This window comes from Protopterus annectens, chromosome 5.part0 (genome assembly GCF_019279795.1).
Source record: "Protopterus annectens isolate FY-2018-M chromosome 5.part0, PAN1.0, whole genome shotgun sequence".
Lineage (NCBI taxonomy): Eukaryota > Metazoa > Chordata > Ceratodontiformes > Protopteridae > Protopterus > Protopterus annectens.
In genome coordinates, this window is record NC_056735.1 from 609,627,157 (window position 1) to 609,642,156 (window position 15,000).

Consider the following 15,000-nt stretch of genomic DNA (forward strand, 5'->3'; position numbering starts at 1 on the left):
CACACACACACACACACACACACACACACACACACACACACACACACACACACACACACGCACACACCCACACACACAAAGGCAGGTGATGTGATATTACAACCCCCACATCAGTACTATTACACAATGGAGCTCGCCTTCATGCTGGCATGTGCGACTGGTTATGACTGGTATGCCACTGTCTGCAGCAGGACATCACTCTATGCCATTCAGGGTATCCCTTTGTATAACTCACTCTCTGTGCGTCTATCTCCTCTGTGTGTGTGTGTGTGTGTGTGTGTGTGTGTGTGTGTGTGTGTGTGTGTGTGTGTCTCTCTATCACTGTCTGTATCTCTCTCTCTTTCCCACATTTATGTGTGTGTATGCTTGACATATTGTTATATGTTGCCCATATATACGTCTGTTTATCACACATAACAGATGCAGATATATCACACATGGGTCACCTACAGCTAGCTGAGGGTAGTCCTGTCTGATGGGTGTGTATAGAAACAGTTAAGGTGTACATATCTGCCTGTATGCAAAGACTTATATGCACAATACAGTTATATAGCTCGATGTAGGTTTCAACAGGGGCTGTGATTCTCTAAGTGTAGGAGCATGCCCAGTATGATCTTCTATAGTAAAAGTGGGACTCCATTCCAGAGATAGTTGTACGCTGGTATGGGGGTTTGTGTGCTACAGCCATACCTCTCAAACAGGAAGTTTCTAGAGGTCCACTGTTTATTTTATCAGACATTTTCTGACATATCTGATTCCTGACACTGGAATGTATTGTGTCATTACCTATTGACAGACATCATCAGATAATCACAGTGCTTTACCAGAGAAATACAAGATGTATGATGCACAGACCAATATTATGAGCCAACATTCTTGCCAAAAATGGCCATTTGAGAGGTGTGGCTACAGCTAATTAACTGATGAAGCTGTGTAAACAGTCCAGCAACTAGGTGATATACTGGCTGGGGATCGCCTACTTGTGTGGTATTCTTCTTACCTGAAAAGTCATATCATGGTGTGGACATACCTCTCAACTGTACAGTTTTTGGCAGATTGTCCAAATGTTTCTCTAGAAGTTTTGTCCAGCCTACATAAACTTGTATTTTTATGGCAAGTTAGTTGCAAATAATTAAAGACTGATGTTACAAAATAATGACAGACATTAGTGTTTCAGATTTCATAACCTTCAGACAATTCCTGCTAATGCAAATCCCTCTATTCTACCAACTTTTTCAGTTTGTAAGAGCAATATTTACAACACATGCCTATCATTGGGCCTTTGTCCCCACTTTTATTTATGACCTTGACCAGATGTCTTTCTGTCAGAGGTTGAGAGGTATGAGTGTGAGCACAGAGTGCATTCTACTGTGAGAAATGTCCATTATATGTGTAGTATATTCCACATAGCACTGTGACTTCCAGCTATGTCAGTGGCAGAGCAGTACAGAGTAATGTGGTTAACCACTGACAGACAGTTGTGTATAGGTTGATAGGTTGATGTGACATTAGTAGAGTATTGGCCCTGAAGCCCTTATAACTCACACAGATGAGAGTGTAGTCCATGTTAAGATATGTCAACACACAGAGCCCCTGCCCAGTAGGAACACAGGTGGAATCACAGGACTGTATTTTGTGTTTCCTATGCACTTATACAGGTAGCACATCACTAAGGGTATTGAGGTACTTGGCTTGATGTGGACAGGGAGTGTTTCCACAGATGGGGGAGTGTGTGGGACACATATCTGTCACAACAACAAGCCATACTGACATCACAGAACTGGCTGATGCTGTGCCTTGAGGTTGATCAAGTAGGCCTTGACTTCCATATATGCAACAGTCTCATCAAGCAGGGTCTGGATTGCTTTGTATGCCAGACAGGGGTCACCTCAGCAGAGTCTGAATGGAATGGGATAGAGGGGCAGTGCTGTTAGCTTATTTGTGTAGGGTAGGTGTTTGGGGTAAGGATTTAGTGTTTGCAAGACCCTGGTGTGTGTAGTCTGCATGGTCTGTGGTGTGTAGGTTTGTGGAGTTCTCAAGTGGGTATGCCTCTGAGGTGTCTTTTGTTTGGGTCTTTGTTTTGTTGCAGTCCTCCACTTACATGGGTGTGTTTTGTATTTGCAGGTGATGTTTACTGACTCCACACACTGCATGGCACCTATGTTACAGCACAATTTGTTCTGGTGTGCACATTCTCCATTTGTCTGGTTAGTGGTCACCCTTGCCCTTATGTGTGTCTCTTTGTCCTTCTGTAGTCCAGGTCCAGGCTTTGCCCACAGTGGCTGCTGTTATGTATTTGTAATTCTGATGTGAGCGTGGTAAATGCTGTAACATCACACACAAGATTGTGGACTTCAAACCTCTGAGTGTACCTATTTAGCGGGTTGTCCATCATTATGCCACTACATTTGCTGTGGTTCTCAGATGGTTTGTGTTGCTATATGTTATTATGAGGCTACATGTTGGCTTAGCTGTCAAACCATCACAGACTGACATCTGGATAGGCCTATATATGACAGTCAGACAAAGGCACACACATGGGGACAGGGTATTAATACTGTTCTGCCAAACATAGACAGTTGGAAGACCAGTTTGGTATTTGCTTGCTTTGTCTTATAGGTATGACATCTGCTTCTCCACTATCTGTCATTGATGTTTTGACATGACCCTTTCTTGATTTGCAAATAGTTGGCATGCAAATTCAATGTTAGGACAAGTTGAACAGATATACAAGGCATACTTGTGCTCCTTCTGTGACAACCTGTCATTCCAGTGGTATGGATTTTGGCCAGTGACATGTTGTTATTGTTGACACAGTAAGCTGGCAGTCTTTTATAACCTGGCAGTACACTGACCTTCAGGTACCTGTTGTCCTACTGGGCACCATACCTCCCAACTTTTTAGAGCCAGACATCTGGACAAAGCCATAGGTAATTTGGGGACAAAGGCCTACATATAGGGACCATTGTTAACTATTGGCCTTACAAACCTAGAAGGGTGATACAATAACAGGTTTTGCATTAGCATGCATTTTCCTAAAGGGTATGAAGTCTGAATCTACAATCTGTCATTATTTTTTTACTTTAGTCTTTTGTGATTTGCCATTGATTTTCTCAAAAACCACAATTTCATGATAAAGAGACCATAAATATGATGTAAACCTCTGGACATTCTGCAAATAGTCTGTACAGTTGAGGGGTATGCTAGGCACTGTGTAGGTTTCTCTGAGCTGTGTACTGTCCATATGAGTGGCCCCCGTCCCTGACCTGTACAGCTTTCCTACAGTAATAGATATTGATGTCTGAACAGTGTGTACAACTCCCACCATAGCTGTAATTGACATGCAGAATAGTGGACACTGCATTTCCTGGAATAGACCCTGTCAACCACAGTACTGTACTTAGGCCACTAAGACACGGCAGCCAGGAATAAGTGTAGACCACATACTGACAGTATTGACCACACATATACATAGCTCATTGACCCCTGCATATTGTGGACATGCAACACGTTAACAAGTTGATTGGGACAGCTCTGGAAATGTGTGCTCTGCTGCTAATACCCCACAAACATTACTGTTACTGCATTTCTATGGGAACATGGGTATGTGTGGGGGCACACCTGTCAACTGTCCACATTTGCACAGACTGTGCTGATGTTACCTTCACATTTTGGTTCCATTTAGCATAGTATTGTGCCTGTCTTGGAGACAACAGATATATCACTAAAGACCACAGGTTAGATTGTAATGGCATACATTTGGGTTTCAGACTTCTTACACTTCAGAGCCTTACTGCAACTCCAAGACCTGTTGTGATATCGCTGTGTAAGTCTGTATGGGAATATTTCATCATTGTCCCCATTTGTGGGCCTTTGCCAGACATTTCTTAATGTTTTTCTATGGCTGACTTGCTGGGTGAGGCTGAAGGGTGAGTATGGGACCCCCACACTGACATCCATGCATGCGACCTATGAACCCCAGTTAGTTAGCCCCCCACAGTGAGATTTGACACCTAGGGGACTACTGCATACTCTGGGGAAGCCAGTATAGGGCAGACACTGAAGAAGAATGGCAGTGCCTAAAAACAGCATGTGTTAGGACTACAAAAAAGATATGTGGCCGAGCCAGGTATGGAAATAGGGCACATAAGGAAAGCTGGTGGTGGAATGCAGAAGTCCAGGAAGTCATCAGAAGAAAATAAGGAGAGCAGGAAGAAGTGGGAGACAGAAAAGACTGACCAAGCTAGGAAGGACTACTGGTTGACTAACAAAGAAGCTAAGAAAGAAGTTGCAATAGCAAAGAACAGGGCATCAGAGGCTCTGTACCAACCTCTGGAAAGTGACTCAGTAAGGGGCACAAAGAAACTATATCAGGTTGCAAGGCAAAGACAGAAAGATAAAGGAGATAGTCAGACACCCTTCATAAGGGCTGCCAGCAACAACCTGCTCACTAGTTTAGAGGACATCAAAGGCAGATGGAAGGAGAAAACCCCAAAAAGCTGTACTGCCCCAGAAACAGCCTACTTTGAGAGAAGAAGAGGAGCCCACCATAGAAGAAATAAGAATAGCCCTAAGGAAGATGAAGTCAGGGAAAGCAGCAGGCTCAGAAGAGGTCACAGCAGATATGATAAAGATGCTGGGTGATATAGGGGAGAAATGGCTCCAGAAGGTACTAATAGCAGTGTAGAGAGAAAGGCATTTCCCAGATGACTGGAGAATAAGCATACTCATGCCTGTGTACAAGAACACAGGGGACATCCACACGTGTGGGCAGTACAGAGGCATCAAACTCCTATCACACTGCAAGAAAGTTCTGGAGAGGTGAGGAGAGAGACCAACAGGGCACTCCTAGACTTGGAAAAAGCATATGACAAGGTCCAAAGAAAGCTGATCTGGGCAGTACTGTGGTGGTTGGAAGTCCCAGAAACATTGGTAGAATTAGTGCAGGCTATGTACAAGGACCCAATGACTCAAGTACGAACAGTGTTCAGCCTCAGAGAGGGGTTCCCAGTGGGTGTGGGTGTACACCAGGGTTCAGCTCTGAGCCCACTGCTGTTCATACTGATGATGGACTAAATTAACAAACAGGTTGGAGGGGATGGATCAACAAAGCTGCTGTATGCAGATGATGTGGCAGTACAGGCATACTCTGAGCTAGAACTTCAGCAAAAGATAGGAGAATGTAGGGTTACCATACATCCAGGTTTCCCCAGACACGTCCCCTTTCTGGGCTCCTGTCCAGGAGGTTTTTGAAAATTCTGTGATTCAAACACCCGGACAAATCGCAGAATTTTCAAAAACCAGACATCCCTATTTCAGAGGGATTGTCCCGGGATCAGCAGTCCAATCCCGAGTCCCACACTACCAGTTACAGTCCCAGCAAAACAGCCTCTGCTTTGTTTTTTTTTTTTTTTTTAATTGGCCCATATACCGGTATACCAGCCAATCAAAAAATTGCAAAACGGAGCTCTGTTCAATGCAGAACTGCTTGATGTTCCGCATTGAACAGAAGAGGGTCCGCTGTGTGAGTTTTTGATTGGCTTTTATATTGGTATACGATCCAATCAACAAAACTGAAAAATGGAGCTCTGTTCAATGCAGAACTGCTTGATGTTCTGCATTGAACAGAAGAGGGTCCGCTGTGAGAGTTTGTGATTGGATCATATGCCGGTATACGAGCCAATCAAAAAAATCGAAAAATGGAGCTCTGTTCAATGCAGAACTGCTTGATGTTCCGCACTGAGCAGAAGAGGGTCTGTTGTGCGAGTTTTTGATTGGCTTGTATACCGGCATACGGGCCAATCAAAAATCACCTAGCATGGAGCTACTTGTCTTTAACATTGTAATTCCACATTAAAGACTAAAGACCTTTTTTTTAATTTTTGGTCTTCACCTAGTGTGAAAGACCTTTTGTCTCGACCCTAGGAGAATGGAATGCAAATTTGAAGGCACATGGGATGAAACTAAGCACAGATAAGATGGATAAGATGGTGTTAATGGCAGCAAATTGGGGAAATCAGAAGAAGCTGAGAATAGAGATAGAAGAGAAGAAAGTGGAACGGGTAAACAGCTTCAAGTATCTGGGAGGAGTAGTTGATGGGAAGAGTAGGCTGAATGATGAGGTCAAAGCTAGAATCAGAGGGGCTGCAGCCAACTGGCATAGACTATCAGGTGTAGTCTATGACAGAAGAATGCCAAAGAAGTTGAAAAGTAAGGTGTACAAGACAGTGGTATGACCAGTACTAGTGTATGGTACAGAAACCTAGGCAGTATAGGCAGAATAGTTGAATAAGCTAGAGTTGATGGAAATGAAGTGCCTTAGAAAGGTGATAGGATGCACACTGTAGGACAGATGAAGAAATGAGGACACAAAAACAGAATCCAAAGTAGCTCCAATTGCAAAAAAAATGAAAGAGAGCAGATTATGGTGGTTTGGGCACATATGTAGAAAAGTCAAATACAATCTGGTGAAGAAGATTTGGAACAGACAGGAAGAAGGTAAGAGGAAGTGAGGACATCCAGCAAAGAGGTGGATGGATTGTGTGAATGAAGATCTGCGACAGGCAGGCATGAGTGTTGAAGAAGGCATGAGTGTGGCACTGAATCGAGAGAGTTGGCAACAGTTAACATGATACCCCAATGCCATGTTGAAAAATGGGAAAAAGAGGGCTGATGATGATGATGATTTCTTGTTGTCCCACATAGCTGTCAGTTGTCTGCTGCTATCCTGGTAGGCCACCCCATTCCCTTGTATGCATGCAGTGATACCATAGCTATGCTACCACAATGTATTACTTAATTCATTTATTGTTAAGAAGACTGACTTACCTTGTGCCTGCGGCAGTTGTAAGGACAGTGCTTGAGTGCTGGCTCTGTCAGATGCATGCAGTGCACAGCTTATACATGGTAAGATACAGGTTGTGCGATGTGTTTTGTATCCATTTTACTGTGTGTGCAAGTCAGAGAGAGGTGTCAGTCCCTGGGTCCCTACAGTGTCAGTGTGTGTGCTATGCATTGCCTCTTTGCCAAGGCCTGGGCATACTGGGCACACCTCCATCTGCCTACAGGAACAGGTTCAGGGGGTTACTTCTCCAAGTGCCCTTGTGCCTGTGGAGGCCTTGGCAATGGTAGAAGACTGTGTGGCCCTTCCCTGTAATGTTTCTGCTGCAGCTGTTTCTGCAGGATCATATTATATAGCATGCCACATACTATGAACATGTGTGCACATGTGGCTGGAGAGTACTGCAGGGCTCCATCAGATACGTATAGGCAGCAGAACTATGACTTCAGCATCCCAAACCCACACTCTATAATGTTCCTGGTTTGTGTGTGTGCCTCATCATGGTATTCTTCAGTGTGTGTGTGTGTGTGTGTGTGTGTGTGTGTGTGTGTGTGTGTGTGTGTGTGTGTGTGTGTGTGTGTGTGTGTGTGTGTGTGTGTGTGTGTGTGTGTGTGCGCGTGCTTTTCTGATAGGTGCCATCATCCATGGCTCCAGTGTGTTGCCAGCATCCCCCACCAAATGGCCATATGGGATGTCCCCCTGGAAAATGCCTGGTACAGCTGTGAGGCATGCCAGATGTGGGAGTCATGATAACTACCAGGGCTGCCAGCACACACATTCATGATAATGCTCTGGGCATTGCACATGCCCTGGCAGTTGATGGAGTGATAGCCCTTGCGGTTGACATAGACTCTACCTTCTTCACCAGGTGGTGGACTGATGTGGATGTGCATGCAGTCTGTCACACCCAGTACCCCTGAGTAGTCTGCTACAAGGTTGAAGAGACGCATATTGCTGGTCCTCTCCTCATGGGTGCTGTGGAAATATATGTGCTCACTAGCATGTGTTCAGATGACATCAAAGAACTGGTGGAGTACCCAGGAGGCAGATGCCCGTGAGACCCCCATGATATCCCCCAGTAGGTCTTTGGAAGGTACCTGTAGCTAGTATTCTTAAGGCTACATATACCTTAGTTTCAACTGTGATGGGTTCCCCTCTGTTGGCTCTGGGTCTGAAGAGAGGCCAGCACTGCTTGTTGAGTTGCTGAAGTAAGTCCCTGTCTACCGTGTTGCATTCTACTACCTCCAGATCATGTAGCCCCTGGTAGATTACCCTGGGTCTGAACACTCTTCTCCTCCTCCTCAGTCTGGGGCAGTTGTCAGCATTATCCTCCTCACTGCCCACAGCTTCCAGCACATACTGATGTATCTAAGCAACAGCAGCCCCTAACATTTTGTCAGTTAAAATTCCCCCAAGTGTATACACCAATGGTGCAGAGTTTGTGGAAAAAACTGACTGAAAAGTGTTTGCATAGTTTATACTGGTGTGCTGCAGATGTTACCTGTGTGATTGCCTGACTATGATGCATTCCACCGGCCAGCTATATTATTTGCACTTGAAAGCCTTTATTCTGCTATTTCCCATTTTTTTTCTTCCCATTTCTGTCCATTCTAAGCCACTGTGGTGCGCCATGTAAACCCACTGCTCAAATGTAAACACTTCTGCTAGTTCCTGTTTTATTTTGTCTTATTATGTCTATTGTGTTTAAGCCTTGCAGTGTGATGCGCAAACCCATGTAGATATAATAAACAGTACTGAGGAGAAAGGGCCCTCACAGGGATACAAACATGCTCAGCATTTCTTGAACTAGCTAAGATGCTTAGATGAGTGCAAATAGAGGCCGTGGAGCTCCAATGTGCTTAGACCAAGCATGACACACTCCCTTTTTATGTCAGCTGCTTCTCCTGCTTATACTACAGCATTATAGCTCCAACATGGTTAGGTGTAGGCGGACATGATCTCCCATTTTGTTATTCAATAAATTTAGCTCATTTGCATACCCAACTGCCTTACTCCCTTGCTACACCACTACACTGAAGCCTATCTCCTTAGATACCAGTGTTACCTGTTATTGTTTTGGTTCTGCATGCTACCGACTGTAATGGCAAAATTCATATTTCACATAAAATTGTCTTTTTACTTTTTTTTTGATTTTCTGCATGATCTCGTTTGCGAGCCACTGCTCTACACTTAAACAGCCAAAATTTGCCAAAAAAAAAAAAACTTTGATTTTTATAATTTTGAAACAGTTTTCCATGCCAATGGCTATATTGTGGCCATTGGTATGCCTAATAGTCATAAGACATGCTTTACTTTGAGTTGTCATGCCCCCATTTTGATTTTGGTACAAATGTACACGGTTGGTAACCGAATACATTTCTGCAGTGGACACTGCTCTGACACGGATGCCTGTTTGCTTACTGAATTGTTAATTCACCTCATTTGCATGGTTTTCACCAGCAAATTAGGTAAATAGCATTATTCCGTGGTGTCCATGTCAGAATAGTGCTGGCAGACTCATGCATGCCCCCAGCCTTGTTTACTGGATCGCTCAGCAGACATATTCCATGCAATACCTGCTACACTATTCTGGCATGGAGATTTGGCTTTATTGAATCCCAGCCAATGTTTTAAATTTTAATTGCATAATAATGCTCATATATGTGTTTCTTTAATTCTCTGTTGAGTTTCCCTCTTTGGATTGATTTTCTTGTTTAGTTTCTATTTTGCAACCCAGATAGAACTGTTCATACATTTTACATTTATTTTTGAATAGCACTAGTTTTTTTTTTATTTATACCTTTCTTATACATAAAAGTTTAAAAAACTGTGATGAAAGAAATTGCCATTCAACAAATGCAATTGATTTTATTTTGTCTCAGAAAGAGAAACTGAATAAACAAATAACAGAATTGTAAATAAGATAGCAGTGTACTGTATAACTCAGAATACTGTAAATGAGGATAATTGTTTGTTTTGTAAAATTTATTTTCCAGTTATTGTGTATGCCATTCATTTACTGTAGCCCCAGAAACTAATTTTTACTAGTGCTTTATTGATGACTTGTTTTTTTTTTTTTTTTTTAATGGGAATTTCTGAGTCGGAATTGTTGAAATTCTCTGAATATTTAAATTCTGTTACAAGTTATTTAAAGTTTTCTTTTAATAGAAGTAGAATTAGTGTGAATTACCTGGATCTGACTGTGTACAAGAAAGGGGGGGGGGAATCTTGGTTAAAAATTTAAAAAAAGATGTCCAGAGTAACAGCTGCTTGGAATATAGCAGTTTACACAGTGTGAACTTGAAAAATAATATTGTGTTTAGTCAGCTTGATAGAATAAATAGACTCACTGATGAAGATGAGTATTTTTTGGAAGAATGGGAGATGTTAAGAAACACATTTTTAATCAGGGGTTACCCTATTGTGGTAATAAGTGAAGCAATAGATAAAATTAAAGCTGTGAAGAAGAAAGGGACAATAAAGGATGTTGAAAGAAATAGTGAAGGAGTAGATTATAATCTGAGTTGTACATTGGAAAATTTGGTTTCCTATTGAAATGTTGCCATGCAATTGCACAGCTATGAAGTATTCGAACAACAGATGTTCGAATACTTCATATTTCGGTAGTTTATGTGAGAGAACGGTATAATAGCGAATGGACTGTGCATTCCCAAATATAATGTTCGCTCATGTAAAGGGATCGTGGTACAGTGCGGTTAGGGAAATACATCCCTTTACTCACTATAGTGCGACCTCAGAGTTGGAATATTAAGTTGGGGGTGTGTGTGTGGGATGCTAGGTTAGTTAGTTAGGGAGTTACGGGAAGGGTGGGACTGCTGTTAAGAGGTGAAAATATTGTGATCGACATTTTCGGCATTTACAGCTATTTTATGTCATTAGGGACATGCCATAATGTGTACTTTCGGTGAAACACTTCGCTAATAAGTACACTTTTTATTTAAAAATTCGAGATTATGATAGTAAACTGGAAAATTCAGTAGATATGTACAGTATTAAGCAGATCATCACAAATAATTGGAAATTTTTGAAGAATTTCCAAGAGTTAGGTGCTTTTTTATATGAGTCCTACTTTTGTCACAAAAAGAGGAATAAGTCTTAAGGTTTTTTTAGAAACGAAAAAAATGTAATAGTCCTATTACTTATAATGGGATGTCAAGATGTGAAGACTGCAGTTATTGTAAGTTTTTGCTACTGTGGAATAAAATAATAGCAAAGGCTCAGGACTTTACTATTAATATCAAGGGGAAATACAATTGCAAGTCTAAATTCATTGTGTATCTAGTATTATGTAATTCTTGTGATGGATTCTACATAGGAAGAACTATACGTAGCTTCCATCACAGAATTTATGAGCACCTGAGGGCAGTTGAAAAACTGGATGTAACTAATGCCCTAGCAATACATGTTGTTAACTGTCATAACAGAGTTAAAGTGGGTTTTAGTTTTACTGTTATTGACCAAGTTTTAAATGCAGACAAGAGATGGGATGCAGAAGTGGATTTAAGCTGGAAAGAATATGCTTGGCAAGTGAGGCTAAACACAGGTGCAGATCCAGGTATGAATGAAATGGAAAACATTAAAGCAGTGTTATGTAAGAAAGGGTTAAAACACTGCTAATGTTTTGGGTCATGTGACTTGAGCAAACTATAAATGTGAAGTTTGTATGTGTGACAACCACGTCTGAAGAAGTTCTTTCTGAATGAAAACATTTACCGGTTGTTTTTTTGTTTTAATAAATATTGAGTGTTTTATTGTCATTCGAACTGCGTATTGGATTTATTACATTTGTAAACTGCTCACCAGCAGAAAATTGTGATGGCCTGTATCATATGGTCCTGTACCACAGGGCATCCAGATAACATTGCCAATGAGTAAGTGAATTAAACCACAGGACAACACAAGCAGTCTCTGTCTTGTATTAACTTGAACTATCACCTTAGAAGGTTGTAATTTATGACTTTACAACCAACTGCTTCAATATATGAGTCATGTCTATCTTTTCAGGTGCTGAGGGTCTATGTTAACTTATTGAATGACCATATTGTTGAAACCCATATGGATGAGACAATATGGCCAACGATATGATGCATCAAACCTTTCTGACTGAAATCGCTGTACTATGGGGAATTAAGAATTTGCCCTTTGCCCCACTGTAGTGCAATCTTATAATTGGTATAAATAATTAGCAGTGTGTGTAGGGGATGCAGAAGGCTTGCCCTCATACAAAAACATTATTTTGCCAGAAGGTGTGTCGCTTTATGTTGGTTTTTCAGTTAACTGCACTGTTGACCATATGGTCTCGACCATATGTGTTTCAACAATGTGTTTTTTGATAAACTGACATAGATCCACTAAGATACACGGCACACATTTTACCGCATCATAACTTATGAATGAGTAGGAAGAGGGACATCATGTAGCTTACTCATAGGGCCACAAAGTGTTTGCCTTTCCCAATGAATTGCTTCATTACTTCTCGGAGTTTAAATAAAATTATCCTTCATTAAAATATTTAATACTGCATTAATAAAGACGTATATTATACACACTGTGAAACTGTCAATAGACAATAAGCAATCTCTTAACAAAAGATGAATACAAGAATTCTGTAATGAAAATGTCTTTATGCACTGCAGATAGTTTAGGTCAAGCAGACAGTCTGTTGTCACTCTTTATGCAGCTCTGTCTAGTAGTGTGCATCCTTTCAGTTGTGACAGGTGAGCAAACTACTTTAGCTCTCAAAGAAATCATCAGTGGTCTTTCAAGAAAAACAAAAAAACAGAATTGATTATAATACATCTACTGTCAGGAACGTAAATGCAATTAGGCTACATTTAGTTGTTGTTCCTTTGGCTTTTTCCGGTTAGGGGTTGCCACAGCGGAACTCCAGTCCACTAATGATTGGCGGTAGATTTTCATGGTGCCAAGGTGCCAGCTCGATGCCTAACCTTCAACGAAGGCAAGCCCATTCATGCATGTCTTTCAAATGCCACTCGACTGCAGGGAGGGCATGCAGACTCCACACAGAAGGTGCTCCAGCCGAGAATCGAACTGGAGAATCTCTTGCTGTGAGGTCACAACGCTACTGCTGCACCACCATGACTATGCAATTAGGCTGCATTTAGTAGTACAGTCAATTCTTGGGTGAGTTGGCTAATGTTCACCTTTCCAAAGAATTTCCATGGATCTGTGGTGGAAAAAGAATTCTCTCAGAATTCCCATGCTGATGGTACTCTGCACCAGTTAATGGTGTCTTGACAAGATTCATCTGCTGTACTTCTCCTTGAAAGACAACTGCAAAACAAACCAACTCCGTGAAGTTGAACTCCCAGGTTGAAGTTTTCCCAAGGAAACCAATGCCAGTTTGATTTCTAAGTGCACTCTGGCAGTGATTCCTGCCTTTTGGGAGATTTCTCTCTTCTTTCTATCTGTGCAAGGTGCCAGGGCAATTTTTTTAGGTATTGATTTGCTGAGCAGTTGTGCTTGGTAAGTTGGCTCAATGGGGATTTGTAACTAGGGCTCTTAGTAGAAGGGGCAGATTCAAGTGCTCCAACAGTTTGATGACATGTTAATCAGAATCAGAATCATTTGGGTCATCTTTCACCAAATGTGTATTTAAGAATCATATTTGTTACAACAAATTTAATTATGCAGTTATTCTACCCTCCACTATAAATGTGTTAGTGCATTAGAAACCTCTTTTGAGTCACTAAAGTTTGTCAGAAATTTATGATTTCTGAACAACTATAACAGATTTATAGGTGCAGTGAAGAGACTCAGTGTCTTTGGAAATGAATACTGGCACTTATACACATTGGGGAAAACAAACAGACAAATAAATAAATAAATAAAAAGATACAGTTTCTGACTATTTTAGCCTCCTAAATAGTTTGAAGTCTAGAATTTCTTTCCCTTTACTATAATTAGATGTATTCCTGGAATAACTTTAAAAGCATGCCGTCAGTCCCTGAATGAATTTTCTGTTCATGTACCTTCTTTCTGGTGCACATTTTATTATTGCGGGCTTACTGCTGTTTATGGCTACTGATTCTGATTCTACAGTTGTTTAAAGGTGAGAGCTGGACTTCTATAAAAGGGGTTAAATGAATTTACAGGTATAGGAAATGCATTAAACAAAAATCTGAACAAAGCATAATGCTTATGGGAGATTGATGATCTAGTGTTAGTTAGATGAATGTCCATGCTTGCTTGCAGTTTGTTAATTCCTATTAAAGATGCTATGCTAAATGTATTTAAACCTGAATTATTCTTTCATGCTTGATGGCTGCTTCCATTTCTTCTGACCAAAAGGCAGATGCTTCTCCTATTAGCAAAGACTCTCAAGTGTAAGGAATTGACTCAGAAGGAAGGATCATTACTATTGTTGCTAATACCCTGAAGAGTGTTCAATCACCATAAGGAAGAAATCCTTCATAACTGCTTGTAAGACACCAGTAATTAAAATTTCCAACACTACACTGTAAACTCACATTTTAGCAGCACTGTAGACACCTAGCTCACCTTGTGTGGTTCTTCATCCCCAAGAAACTTTTATAATTTTACAAGACTTTGCTAGGCTAGCTGACACACAACACATGACTGCAGCCTACTACATTAGTCTGCTCTCCCAAGCTGAGCTTAAACGTCACTGTCATGCTGATGCACAGTAGCCGACGCTTATCCATCCCCTTTCCTAGACTACTTCTAAATGACTTCATGTCCATCTTACTGCTGTCTTACTCAACACTGGACTCAGTGTCACGATTAGCAAATAGGTGCATTTCAAATGTCTTTATGGCAATCTCAAGACATTTATTCTAGGAAAGAAACATAACTTACAGCCTTATTATATCTTAATTATACTCAGTCCCTTCTATAACCAAAATTACAGCATAGACCAAACACTGATTAACTATACTATTAACTTCTTTGCTTATAATCACCATGTCTCTAAGTAATGTTGCGACACTGCAATTACTATCTAGGGCCCCACACTGCAAAATGGCAGATAAATACACACCTAGGCTTACCTATGCCATACTGCAATGGGTATATATTAAGCTAGAGCTTTATATGTTTTGTAAGCTGAAATCAAAAGTATTACTGATAAAATATATACATTTCTGAACATTTCCATA